This window comes from Ambystoma mexicanum, chromosome 4p (assembly GCF_040938575.1).
Source record: "Ambystoma mexicanum isolate Mex_15411 chromosome 4p, UKY_AmexF1_1, whole genome shotgun sequence".
In the NCBI taxonomy this organism is placed as follows: domain Eukaryota; kingdom Metazoa; phylum Chordata; class Amphibia; order Caudata; family Ambystomatidae; genus Ambystoma; species Ambystoma mexicanum.
In genome coordinates this window covers 621,863,602-621,878,181 of record NC_090927.1, presented here as the reverse complement: position 1 = coordinate 621,878,181, position 14,580 = coordinate 621,863,602, and positions in this window count along the sequence as shown.

Below are 14,580 nucleotides of genomic sequence, written 5' to 3'. Positions count from 1 at the left end.
TCGGCATCCGCTTGTCTCCTGCTGGAGAAGGCCCGACCGTCAACGCGCCGAGGAGCATCCACCGGTGGGTTTCCCGCCACCTACAGACCGCAGAGATGCCGACGACTTGACGCCCTTGCTGGGCCACAGTTCTTCATCATCTCTTTGTGGTCCAGAACTATCGTCCCCGAGGTGCCCCGCATGCCTCTTCCTTGCAGGACGCCAACGCTCTTTCGTCGACGAGCACCGCTAGGAACGAAGCTGTCACTTCCCTGCCGTAGTTCACCGTCGGACGTTCAACGACCCGTGACTCCCGCCTTAAAGGGAGGGCACTCAAGAAGGGCCGTCGATTCCCCGACACCAAACGCCAAGTTCCCCGACACCTCTCGACGATCCGTGGCTCCCGTCTGAAAGGGAGGCACTCAAGAAGGATCGGTCGACGCATTGTCGGAGAACTCTACTCCACCAGGTACATTGGGGGGGTAAAACCTTAATAGGAAGAAGTAAGACTATCGGACAATATATAGACTGGGCTTGTGCTATATATCTTTATTTACAGGTTGCCCAGGTGGGGGGATCTCCACACAGAACTGTGCCTAGTGGTAGGGGTCAGCATTCTGCCTATTGTTTAAACCATCTTACGTTCCTGCCTATCTCTATTGCTGGTTTACTCGTTATTGATCTGTGTGACATTTTAACCGTACAGTTGATGCACTTTAATGAGATTTGATAACATTAGTGGTACCACTCTAGACGTGTATATATTTATCATTATTGACTTCCAAGTACAAAGTGCGTTATTGTGATCGTGTACATACCTTTGAATATTAATTATATAAAGACTGTGTTTTCAGTAATACAGTGTGTGGACATTCCTTTGTGGGGGTTCGGGGACTACACTGTACTTAAGAACCAGCCCGCATCACCTCCTGAGAAGCTAGGCCTTGATTGCTCGTCCATTGCTACCGTAATAGAGAATCTTGCCTGGGGTCTGCTGCTAAAAGCAGGCGTTAAGGTGGAAATCAGGCGTTAAGGGTTAACGGCGCCGACGGCGCCGTAAAACCCTTAATGCCTGGGTTGGAATGAGGGCCAATGACTTATTACAACATACAAGGAAGTCATTACTTAGTTACGATAGTAGAAATAGCAGATATAGAGAGGAAGGAGAACGGAGGAAGAGGAGTTAGTTGAACAGTGTGGTTTTGAGTTTTTTTCGGAAAACTGAGAGTGAGGTTTCTGCTCTGAGTGTGCTGGGTAGAGCATTCCATAACTTAGAGGCAATGAAGGGGAAGCTTATTCCTCCAGCTCTGGCTTTTTCGATGCGCGTGACTCTCGGCTGGTTGGTGTGACACTGCCTAATGGGTCTAGTGGATGGAGTTCTTGTTATAGTGTCAGATAGATATGAGGGGGCTGCCAGGTTGATGCATTTATGGGCAGTGGTAAGAATTTTGAATGTAATACGCTCTTTGACGGGTAACCAGTGTGCTTCCCTTCTGGCTTGAGAAATGTGGTCTCTCTTGTTGAGTGCTACTCTTAGTGCATTGTTCTGGGTGGTTTGGAGTTTGGTCAGGTTGGCGTTGGAGGTGCCAGCCAGCAGCGCATTACAATAATCTAGTTTAGCTCCAATGGTGGCTCTGGCAATCGAGAGGCAGTTATCTTTGGTTAGGAATTGTTTGATGGCATTGATATGCTTTGTACTCAGGGCTGAGGCCGATACGATAGCCTTGACATGCTTGTCCATGGAGAGGGAGGTGTCTATGTGGACTCCCAGTGTTTTGACAGAAGGTAAAACTGGAATAGTGCAGCTGTCAATGCAGAAATTGGTATATAGTGAATCGAGGTTAGTGAGTGTGGATTTTTGACCAAGGATGAGAATTTCAGTCTTGTCTCCATTGAGACATAGACCATTCGTGGCCATCCATGCTTGGATGGTTGCATATATACTTTGGAGGGTGGCAGAGTCCTGATGGTAGATTCCTGTGAGCGGGAGGAGCACTTGGGTATCGTCCGCGTAGTTGGTGTACGTGATCCCAAGTGCGTCCAGTTTATCAAAGAGGGGTTTGGTGAAGAGATTATAGAGGGTGGGAGCTGTGCATGAGCCCTGCGGGACCCCATTCTTAATGGTGGTGGGCTCTACGCTTGCAGTGTTGGAGAAAACTTTCATCATTCTTCCTTCGAGGAATGATGTGATCCATTTAGTGGCCTGTTTGGAGAAATGTGCTGCCTGGGTGAGGTGGTTAGTGAGGATGGCATGATCGACCAAATCCAACGCCACAGAGAGGTCGAGGAGGAGCAGGAGCGCTGGCTTGCTTTGTCCAAGATTTGGGTAATTTGGTTTTTTAAGTCAAGTAGGGCCGTTTCGGTGCCATGACCTTTTCGAAATCCCGACTGCCTTTTTCCTAGGACAGAATTCTTTTCCAGGTAGGACTGTATCTGTATGTCTGCCGCTTTGTCTAAAATTTTAAGGAGAAACAGAACCGTTGTGATGGGCAGGTAGTTGTTCGGTTGGGCTGGGTCAAGGGAAGGTTTCTTGAGTAGCGGCCACACCCATGCCTCCTTAAGGCTGTTTGGGACTTCGCCCGTCTTGAATGAGGCGTTAATAAATGCTATGATGATTGTCGTGAGTGGTGCTGCGCATTCTTTGATGACGCTAGGGGGGCATATATCGCCTTTGCATTGAGACGGTTTGAGCTGTTTGAGGATGCGCAGAACCTCAGATTCAGTGACCTGCAAGAAGTGAAATTTGGGGGAATGCTTGTCTTCGGAGGCACTTGTGTGAGTGGCTTTCTGGGGGGGAAGGGCCTTGAAGTGTTCTGTAATTTTGGATTGAAGTAGATCTATTTTCTTTAGCATGGCTGTTTGGATGCTATTGCACCAGGCTTCATCCTTGACGATCTCATCAGTGCAGATTGGAGGTACGGTATGTTCTTTGAAAATGGTGAATAGCTCTTTTGAGTGGGAATTAGCTTCTGGGATGCGTTTGTTGTAAGTTTCTGATTTAGCCTTGAATACAGCTTTTTTGTACCTCTTAGAGATACTCAGAAAGTTAGCTTTGGTGACGTCATCGACATTGGCCTGCCAAGCTTTGAGTGCTAGGCGCTTGCTATGATGTAGGTCTGATAGCTCGTCTGAGAACCATGAGTTGAGGTGAAGTGATTTTTTCTCTTTTTTGTTTTCAAGCAGGCCAACAGTGTTAATGGCGTGTGTGAGGGTGTCATTGAAGATTGCTGCTAGTGTATTAGGGTCGGTTGAGAAAGGATGTACCAAGCAGAGAGTGTTAAGAAAGGGGCGTATATTGTCAGCTGTACGTTTTTTGGCACTTCTGGCTAGCTTAGCTGGTGCATGTGTTAGAGGTTTGGAGTAGGAGGTGATGGGGAGGCGGAATTGTAGGCAATTGTGGTCTGACCAAGGGAGGGCTGTATTGGAGTTAAGGATGGAGCCACAGTTGTGGTCTACTATCCAATCTAAGATACAGCCTTTATTGTGTGTTGGATCTGTCACTATCTGAGTGAATCCTAGGTCTGTGAGATTTCTAGCAAGGATGGCTGCTCCTTTGTCAAGTTTATCATAGAATCCTAGATTTAGGTCTCCTAGGAGCAATGTTTTGGTAGTTTTTTTTAAGTTATTTCCAATGAGGTGATTGATCGCTGCTGTGAAATTGTTGATTGGGCCAGGAGGCCAATAGATAACATGAATGTTAATGGCATCTCTCGGGGAGAGTGCTATTTTTGCTGAGAGGATGTCGAACAAGTCTTCCCCAGTGGTAGGAGTCTGTCTGATGGCTAGGTTGCCTTTGAAGATAGGTGCGACCCCACCACCCGATTTGGATGGTCGTCCTGTCTCAGGATCGAATAACCTGGTGGAATGGCTAAGTTAATGGCTGGACCAGAAGCTGTATGTAGGACCAGAAGCTGTATGTAGCCAGAGATGGTACGCTCAAGCTGTGCAAACCTCTCCTCTGCCCGTTCCCTCTGGGACATCATAAGGACACACAGAGTGGATCTGAGGGAAGCATATTCCTCCCTCAGGGCCTCCATGTGTGCCTCTGCGTGAGCAGCAATTGCTTGATGCAAAGACACCGTCTCAGCCTGGCGTGCCCTGTCTGAGGCCGCCATGCCCAGCCTGAGCGAGCGGGCCGTGTACCGTGCCGCCTGCTGCTGGAGAAGCACCTGTCTAGCAGGGAGAGCATGCTCCATGCTCACAGCGATGTTCTCCATTGCTGCCCCCTGGCGTTCAGAATTGGCAGTCATGTCTTGTTCCCACTCAGTATACAGCGGTTGCGCGCAGCGACCGCGTTGCTGGTCTTGACCCCTGCGGGACTCAAGGACTGGGTGTCCTCGTGTTGGCACCGCCCGCGGCTGCACGATTATATGCCCCCGTCGACGTGATGGCCCAGGCACATCAGTGACTGGTGTGGAGGGGGACCCTGTGTCCCTTCTACCACAGGCGGAGGTTCCAAGACTGTTTGACCCCTCAGTGCAGGTGTCGCGGACAGAGGAGTGCCCACATCAGAATCACTCACCTCTGACATATGGACCTGATGCTCATCCAGCTCGACATGGACGTCAGAGTGGTCATCAGGGCTGGACTCATTGCCAGCCAGAGACAAGATGGACTGTAGCACATGTGGGTTTTCGTGGCCTACCACCCCACGACCCCCACTTGTGTCGGGTTGCTGTAGTGATAACAACCCTGTGCCTGGCATGACAACACCATCCTCTGGCTCCATTGCGTCATCATCTGAAAAGTAGATAGAAAAAAGGTCACTACACATGTTAGAAGCACACAACACACACACACACACAGACATCACACAGACAACAAACACATCAAGCGACATGTCACACACAAAAGAGAACCTGCCATGCATGCTGGGTCAACTTGACACTGCGTATGTGATTAGGCATGTAGAATGGTGTCATTTTGCACAGAAGTGGGTCGTTGCAGTGCAGCAATTTTGTATGTTACTCACTGTCTACATGTACAAGTACTTCATTTTTTTATTTTAAAATGTGTTTATTGGCATTTATCATTTTTACATTTGCTTGACATAAAATATGTCCATAGTTAGAGGATAATAAGCGTTTCATAATAAGGCATTAACATTTAACAATTCAACTTTAACTGTCTCCAAGTGCTCCTTCCATCATGACGGGGAAGTCTGTTGGTTCAGAGGGGGTCAGGCAAGCTGGGGGGTGGGGGGAGAGGGGACTTGAGCTTGTAAGGATCCAGTGAAGTTGTGACTGGTTGCTCTCGGGGTCTGTGATATTGGTTGTGAATCCGTGTTCCATAGGTTTGTACTTATTCATGGGGGCTTGTCATCCGAGGGGTGAAACAGGGATCCGGTGAGTTCTTTCCAGGCCGCTAGGGTTATGCTCGAGGCGTCCGTGGATCTGGCAACACTGTCTTCCCATGCCTTTGTTTCACCTTGTACCCAACGTTCCAATTCTCTGTACCATACCTTTTGTTGGGGTCCTGCGGGTTTTTTCCAGGACATTGCAATTGTCCTTTTTGCCAGTATGCACATAATGTCCATTAATTTGGCCAGGTGTTTAAGTTTGGCCGGCCTCGGGTACATTCACAGAAGGCATTCGTCCGGGGTCCACTTGTACATAGTCGACCCTGCTTTTTCGCTTGTCAGCTGTACGGTGGTCCACAGGGACTGTGTTTTGGTGCACGACCAGAACATGTGAATCAGGTCCGCATTATCCTCTCCGCACCAGGTGCAGTCAGAGTGTGGTGATTTATTGACTTTCGCCAGCCTGGATGGGGTTAAGTATGTTCGGTATAACAGGTTCAGTTGTATTTGTCTAAATCTATGGTTTCTGGAGACTGTTTTAGGGTACGCTAGAGCCCTCTCCCATTCTCCATCAGCTATTTCCCGCCCCATGTCCATTTTCCATCTTCTTTTCAGATCGGCACTTCGTGGGTTAGGGGTGTCGCTCAAGTGGCCGTACATCTGGGACACTTGTCTCCATCCCTCTCCCAGGCTGTACAATAGTGTGATCAGAGGGTTTGATTCCTGTTCCTCCGGCCATGTTGTCCACTTGTTTCGTGCTGTAGTCTGTATCCTTTGATACCACAGAAACTGGCCTGTGTGGATTCCAGCCTCCTCCTGTAGTGTTTCAAATTCCTTAAAGGTGCCATCGTCGTACAGGTCTCCCCACGTATATATCCCTTTTTCTTCCCAGTGTCTGAGGTGTTGCAGGTCCATGTCAGATCTGCATAGGTCCGGGGTCATTGGTATGTCTGGGGAGTACTGATGCTTTGCGTGGGCGAGTGCCTCTGCTCTGTGCCATACTTTTCGCCCTAGGGCAGCCAAGAAGGGGGCATTTCGCATCAGGTGGCTGGGGGCCCAGATGAGTTCCTTCAAGTGGATCGGGGAGACCAAGGGTTGTAGCAGGGGCGTCTCAGATGTGGTGTCGTCTGCCAACCACTTGGTCACAAAACTGAGTTGCGCTGCCAAATAATATTTCTCAAAGTTTGGAAGTTGAATTCCCCCCTGGCTATACGGTAGGACCAAGGTGGTGAGTGCTATCTTGCGTCTTCCTTTCCCCCATAGGAAATCACGGAGTATCACTTCTAGCAGGCGAAAAAAGGAAGCATTGATGTAGTAATGTACATTTTGGAACCTGTACAGGAATCTAGGGAGGACAATCATTTTAATTATTGAGGCTCTGCCCATCATAGACAGGGGAAGATTTGCCCAGAAGTTCATAGATTTTCTTAAGACGGGGATTGCTGACTTCGTGTTGTGTTCATGCATCAGCGCAGGGGTGTGCATGATGTGTATTCCCAGCTATTTAAACGAGGTGACCTCCCACTGCATCCCCACAGAAGGAAGCTCTACAGTATTCTTGCTCTTGAAGCCATCTAGAGGGAAGAGGCAGGACTTCGCCCTGCTAAATTGTATGCCTGAGACCTTCGCAAAGTTGTCTAAGACGTCTAGCATTGTGGGCACATTATTGTATGGGTCCCTAACATATAGCAGCACATCGTCTGCATAAAGTGAGATGATGTGGTCCACTCCCCCCAGACGTATCCCAGCATCGAAGAATTGTTTCCGAAAATAGATGCCAATAGGTTCCAGTCTTAGTACATAAAGCATGGGGGATAGTGGACATCCCTGCCTAGTGCCCCTCCATATGTCCCAGACCTCAGATACGCATTTTCCGGTTTTCACCCTAGCCCTGGGTTTTGTGTAAAGTATCTTGACCCACCTAATGAACCCCGGGCCAAAGCCGAAACCTTCTAGAACCACTACGAGCCATTCCCAATATATAGAATCGAACGCCTTAATGGCATCAAGGGATAGCAGTGCACATGCCTCCGTGCTAGCCTCAGTTTGGTTTATAACCCGTTGTAATCTGCGTAAATTCATGTTCGTGTTCCGGCTCAGTATGAAGCCACACTGATCCATGTGCAGGATCTCCCCTGTGATTCTAGCCAACCTCTTTGCTAATATCGTTGTCAATATTTTCATATCGTAATTAAGCATGGCTATTGGGTGCTAAGAGCCGCATTTGTCGACGGGTTGGTTAGGTTTAATGATCGGGATCAAAATGGTCTCTCACATGCTGTCGGGCAATATCCCTCTCTCATATGCTTCTTGAAAAACCTCATGTAATAAAGGTGTTAGGGAGGTTTCGTACGCTTTATAAAACTCAGCGGGTAGCCCATCGGTCCCAGGGCTCTTGCAGGTGGCCAGCGATTTAATCGCCTCTGTTATATCTTCGGTCGTGATGTCTGCATCTAGGGCCTCAGTCTGTTCAGGGGTTAGTCTGGGGAGTCCTATTTCCTCCAAAGTATCTGTGATTTGTTCTCAGGGAACTTGGTCCTTGTGGGAGTATAGGTGTTCATAAAAGTGCTTGAAGGTGTCGTTTATGCCTTGTTGTGTTTTGAATTCATTGCCCTCTGCATCCTGTATCATGGTGAACATGTGCCTGGGGTGTTCTTTCTTGCACAGCCAAGCCAGCATTCTACTCGGCCTGTCGGCTTCTGTGTGCGCTCTGTTAGTCTTGGTGGTGTAATCGAATTTAGCTAGTCTATCCATGTTGATGTGCATTTAACTCTAAGTGCTTTCAGGGTGTCCTCTCTCTGGTGAGTGTTCACCGGGGTGGCTGTAACGCTCACCTGATTCCCACGGAGGCGCAGGTCTGGCTTCGAGTGCTGATGCTTCTTCAATGGTGAAGCGCAGGACTCTGCAGATGGACAGGAAGGGCCCTCTACTCTGGCTTCTCCGGCTTGCAGGAATATTCCCCTGTGCGTGAAAAGGGAGTATTACCTACTGACTGAGTTATGCTCAAGCCTCCCACTCTCTTCCAACCCTCCACGATACCCTTCCACGATTCCCCGTGAAGTCTCACCTTAGGCTCAGGAAGGATGAGCTCTCCATCCTGCTTCTGATGCAGGGGCGCGTTGAAACCCAGTTACTTCACTGGATTGAGGATTGATGGGAGTTCAGGTAAGCTTGACTATTCAGGTAAGGCTCTGTAAAAGTTCTGTTGCAAGTTCAAAAGTCCAAGCTTAATAATAATGTTCATTGTCTTTTTGCAGCAAGCGCTAATGCTTATGTCTTTTTTCCCCTTAGGGGCCGGGGTTCGGAATGCCGGAGATATGCCGCCGACCCGAAGTGAAACGTGCAGTTCCAGTTCCAGTAAATGGCAGGTTAGTTCTGGATGAGCGCTCTGGAACTGTCTTTGCATACGCTCATTCAATGTCTTTGTCTTTTTTCCCCATAGGGGCCGGGGTCCGGAAAATGCCTGGAAGCGGCAAGACCCGAAATGAAATGGGAATGACCCAACAGGTAAGTCTTATTCCCTTCCTTCTCTCACCTCTAATTCTTGTCTTTTTCTCTAGGCTCTGGGAAGTGGCTGTGTATCCGGATGATCGCTGCTGAAGATGGAGGAACCCAGGAAAGGTGAGTGAAATGCAGCGCTGCAGCGATCGTAACGAAATGCTTTTAAAAATAATGTCTTCCCTTTCAGGATCGTCGGTGATGTCTCCGTGGTGCAGATTTAGCTGGTAAGGTCTCTTGTCTCCCTTTGCAGGTGACCCAGGATGCTGACAGGCGTGGCTGAAGTCCAGATGCAGGAGCTGACACGGTGAGCATCCTGCTGCGAGGAGCAGAACAACGCGAAGCGTGAGTTGCTGATCGGGTGTGGTTTAAATAGCTTTGGAAGAAGTCCCAAGTGTGTATCCTTCCTCCGATCAGGTATGTATCCTTCCCCGACCACACCCGGGTGGAAAGTAGTCCCACAGGTAAAGTAGTTCCATTCAGGCCTCAAGAGGGCCTGGATGTGGCAGCATGGTCTGCATCAGGTAAGTGCACATTAAAACACTTGAACACATGTCTAGCTTTATGAGCCTGGCGCCTAAGGCGCCAGGACAGAGGTCCAACATGAGCCTGGCGCCTAAGGCGCCAGGACTGCGTCCAAAGGGCCCCAGCTTGGGCCCGCTGGCACTCCCCTGGGGGAAATGATCCCTGCCTCTGGGGTTGCTGGGTCGGACCTGGCTCCTTGGAGGTAGGCATCATGACAGTGGCCTCAAGTTGCTCAATCCCTTGCTCCCACTGGTCTAATTCGCCTCGCAGCTGTTTTCTAATGCCTCCTGCTTTTGTTATAACTTCCCCCCTTATCACTACTTTTATGGTGTCCCACATCGTGCTCAGGTGGTCGACACTTCCGGTATTTACCTCTATAAAGTTATCTATAAAATCATGCAGCTCCTCCCTGAATGCCAGGTCTCCCAGGGCGTCAATCGGCATTCTCCACATAGGGATAGGGGGTCTAGGGCCAGCGTGGTTCCATTCTACTAGAAGTGGCGAGTGGTCTGAGATGGTTCTCCCTAGGTGTTGTGCACTGTCTATTTGTGACAGGTGTTCTTTGTTAATGAAAACGTAATCTAACCTCGTATGAAGGTCATGTGGGGAGGAGAAGTACGAGTATCCCCGAGCGTCGGGGTGCTGCTCCCTCCATGTGTCAGCAAGATCTAGTCCATCTATTAATAGGGACAGGGCTACCGTTGCTGCTGAGGGACCTTTCGGGTGGGGCTGGGACCTATCAAGGTTGGGATCTCGTACACAGTTGAAGTCCCCCGCCCAAAAAAAGATGCAGTGCGTGTATGGGGCGATTTTGGGATACATTGAATTCAGATGTGCCGGAATATTAATGTTGGGAAGGTAGGAGTTCACTATACATACCTCTTCCTGTTCTAGTCGGCCCCATAGTATCACAAACCTGCCTTCCGGGTCTATCTCGGACTTAATTAAATGGAATGGGAGTTGGGGGTTAATCCAGGTGTATACTCTCCTGGCATATTTGGAGTAAGTGGTTCCAATTCCTTGTCCTCCCCAATGCTCGCCTAATTTGGCCAGAGAGTCTGCCGTGCAGTGTGTCTCCTGCAACAGTGCTATTTGCACTCCCTTTCTGTTCAAGTAGGACTTGATTCTGTTCCGGCATAGGTAAGTTCCCAAACCCCTCACATTCCAAGTCATTATTTTTATTCTAGTTGCCATGGTGGGTTAATAGGATTTCCGCTGCTTCAGTCCAGCAACCGTCAACCTCTTCCGTTCGCTCACCCCTTTTTGGCTTCTTCCCTCCGTGCCCGTCCTCCACGGCACCACACGTTACACTTGTTGGAGACTTTTTAACTTGAGTAACTCCATTGTGTGAATGGGGAAAACAAACAAAAAAACAACTCGAACTGCCCCTAGCAGTTGCTTTCAACTTGCAGCGCTCAGGGGGTCCCGAGCCTTCCAGGCCACTTCTGGCCTTCCGGATCAGGTAGTGTGTAGGCGGACTGCCTGCACAGTTTGCGGTGGGGTGTGTCGCCTTTCTTTTATTTCGCGTGGTCCTCGAGCTCCTATCCGATCTGGTTTACAGCACAGTAGGACTCAATTGTAGTATAATTGTCTGCTGTCTATATTTGTGTGGGGGAATAGCTTTGCTCTTCTTGCCATGGCGGGTGCGTAGTCAGCCCAAGTCTGACCGTGGTGGTTCCTCCTTGCCATCAGCCAGGTTATTATGTTCAAGCCACATGTTTGCTGCGCGTGGGGTTCCATTGTACAAAATGTTGAGGCGCGACGGGTAGAGCAACATGTATTTTAGGTTGAGCTTTCGTAATTGTGCTTTTATTGGGATGAAGGAGTTCCTTGCTCGTTGCACTGTGGGGGTATAATCTGGGTACATGACTATTGTCGAGTCTTTTCTCTTGATCTCTCCACCTTCTCTGGAGTACCGCAATATAGTTTCCCGGTCGCGAAAGTTTAGAATTTTGGCAATTATTGGGCACGGGTGTGAGCCGGTTGGGGGGCATTTCTGTAGAGATCTGTGGGCTCTCTCAACGGAGAACCCCTGAGTGAGGTTTCCTGGACCAATTTCCTGTTGTAGCAATGTTTCGATAAATTCTGTCGGGTCTGGGCCTTCCAAGTCCTCAGGAACCCCCAGTATACGAATGTTGTTTCGACGGGCTCGACCCTTGGCATCTTCGGAGCACGCCTCCAGCCTTGCCACTTTTTGTTCCATGTCTTGGACTTTTATCTTTAGATCTTGGGTACTCTCCACGTTGTCTTGCAGGGTAGTTTCTATCGCTGTGACCCTTTCAGTTAGGTTTCGGGCATCCTGATTCATGCGCTGTATGTCCGATTTCACCTCCTCTATCTTTCCTTCGACTGATGTGCGGAGGGCTGCTATTGCCTGCAGGACTTGCGTGTGTTAGAGATCCTCTTCTTGTTGGGGCGGCTCTTCCGAAGTCTCCCGGTCTTGTTGTGATTGTCTTTGGGGTCTGACTGTCGTGAAGGAATCCATCGTAACCAATTTCAGTTTATTTTTGGGGGGAGACATCCCCGGTTTCCGGTCCCACAGTCTCTTATGCTGGGTCTGGTTCCGCAAGCTATGCAGGCCTCTGGTTTGTGTTATGGTTTTCGTGTCTTTGGGCAGAGGGTAGCGGTTTTGTGGGTCGAGTTGGCCGCCCCCACTTATTGGTTGGCCGTGTGGGGTGGGGTCCATCGCGCACCCGTGCCCAAAATCTGGGTGGTGGGGGGAGGGTCCCCAGTTCTTTTCTGCCTCACTTACTGTGTTATATGCTGGCCCACTGCGCCCGCAGTTTCTACTATCTTCTCATTAGCTCCGCTTGACTGCACCATGAGTGCGTCTCTTCGGCCCTTGTTCCTCCCGCGGCGACGGCTCCCCGGAGTGCCTTCAGCGCCGGTATCCCTGGGCTTGAATTTCAATCCCTGTGGTTTCTCCGTTCGTCCGTGGGGGCCTGGGTGCAGCTGGGGAACGAGTGACCCACCCCGTCAGCTTCAGTGTGGGAGAGAGTCTTTTGTTGCTGTGCTCTGCAAGGTAACTTGGGCCTCCGTAGCTTCGTTCTTATTCCACGGTGGGCGCCTCCATCTTGTGGGTCCCAGGGGCTCAGCATCTAGCTTTGCGTTTTCAGCCTTCCTTGCCCCGTTTCGCCCCAGGAACAGGGTCGAGTGTCGGTAATCGGTTCCCCTTCGATGTTGTTCGTTTTTTTAAGTTTGCAGACCAGTTATAGCGATATTAGTTCATTTTGCAAGGATCTCAGAACGGAGCTCCGCGGGAGCCTGTCCTTACAGCATGCGTGCTGGCCACGCCCCCTGTACAAGTACTTCATGATGTGTACCTGAAAATGTGAAGGCAGTGCAAGGTCAACTCCTCCATCACGTGCAATGTGCATTCAATGGCTAGCATGGCTACAAGCAAACCACCCCTCCCCCCAGGTGCAAATGCAGGGATGACTAGCATGGTATCAAAAGGCTGACCATAGACCTGTGTATTGACAGACAGTGTAGACTAGCATCAACTGCATCATGTGAGTCAAGTGACAACACACCAAATGATGATGGGACAGTAAGCAGGACACATGATGAAACCTCCGGAGTACACCCACGTGTGAAGAAGAAACTACACCAGTTGGACAGAGTCATTGGCCATTAAACAGGCTGAGGCCTGTGACCCACACAGACTGTCACACCCTAAACATGTGTGCGACGCAGGACTGAGCCACAGTGGAAATGGGAAGGCTGATGAAATGCCATGCAATGTAGGTCCCCCTGGACTCCTACTGCAATGATCATCCAGTCAAGGACACATAGGGGCATGAGTGGAATACACATGGAGCATGAATGGGCACTTATGTCCCTGCGGGGCATCTGACCTCTGCACAGTCCAAGTGAGACACCCTTCATCAAGTACAAAGGATGTACCACATATCATATGTCTGGCAGATTGCCTGCTGGAAGTTAGCATGTACACAGGACGCATGAACAGGGAAGTATTCAGCGTTATAATTGAAGCATATCAATGTTAAAGTGGAATTGGGGTGCAGAGGGGGGGTGGAGGGGCAAGGGAGCATGCCTACATGGAGTACCCGCATGCAGGCAGAGGACACATGCACGTCAGTCATGCTATGACATAGTCCCTGGGCTGAGAGGAAGGTCACCCCACGCTACATGCAGAAGGGCCAGTGAGCTGGAACATGGACTTGAGGGGCATCCCGGTGACCAGCATGTGAGTAGGGTGCAATAGTGGTGATGCAGACAGTCCCCGTCCGCTCCACATGTCCACCATCCAGCAGAGCAGACATGCATCAGGGAAGCATTGCATTACTTGCACATCAGAACCATGTACACGTGACATGTAGTGGCAGTCATGCACAAAACGTCACACAAGTAAAACATACATGTCCACAACAAACACGCAGCAACACTCACTGGACTGGGCATCAAAGTCCGGCATCTCTCCCACTCCTTCAACCGATTCAGATGGTATGAACTCCGCAACAAGTGACTCATGCGGAGTGAGGTCTTCCTCCTCAGGTGCAGGCCCACTGCCAGTCACCAGAGTCAAGTTGTAATTTGAGGCACGCTTAGCCTTAGCGCTGCGTTTGAGGTCATTCCAACGCTTTTTGCACTCTTGCGCCATGCGCACCTCATGGCCGAATGCACTCACATGTTCAGCAACTTGCTTCCAGTGGGTATCACAGTGGGCAGCCGTAGTCCGACAATTAGGACCCACTAGCATGTCACGGCTGTGGCCCAGCACGTAGTCCACTAGGTAGTCCAGTTCCTGGTTGCAGAAAGGCTTCTTCCTCGACGTGCTGGAGGTCACGGCTGTGTGTGGGGTCCCAGCCTGTGCTGCAGGTGCAACCTTCCTCCTCTTGGATTGTGGCGCAGGCCCTGGCTGGCAAATGCCGCCCTGATCACTATGGCCAGTAGCACCGGTGGATTGAGCCAAGGGAGTGGCAGGTGGAGGGACGACCAAAGGCCCGACTTGTGTCAGTGGCAGCTGGGTGCCCTCTAATGGACCCTGCGAAGCAACATCCGCTGTGGCAGAGTCATTGACCGCAACTGTGCTGGTTGGCAGACTCACAACCGGGGTGTTGTTGGCTGCATCTGCCCCTGCACTTGCCAACACCCGGCTGTTCGGGGCAGCAGATGACATTACGGCCACAGGGACACATGTCTTGGTCAGGGCAGCCCTGCGTGCACCTACGGTTTCCCTCCTGGCCTGTTGGAAATCTTCCAAGGGCTCTTCAAGTGCCAACGCAGCCTGCGCTGGCAGACCGTGAACCTGGGTG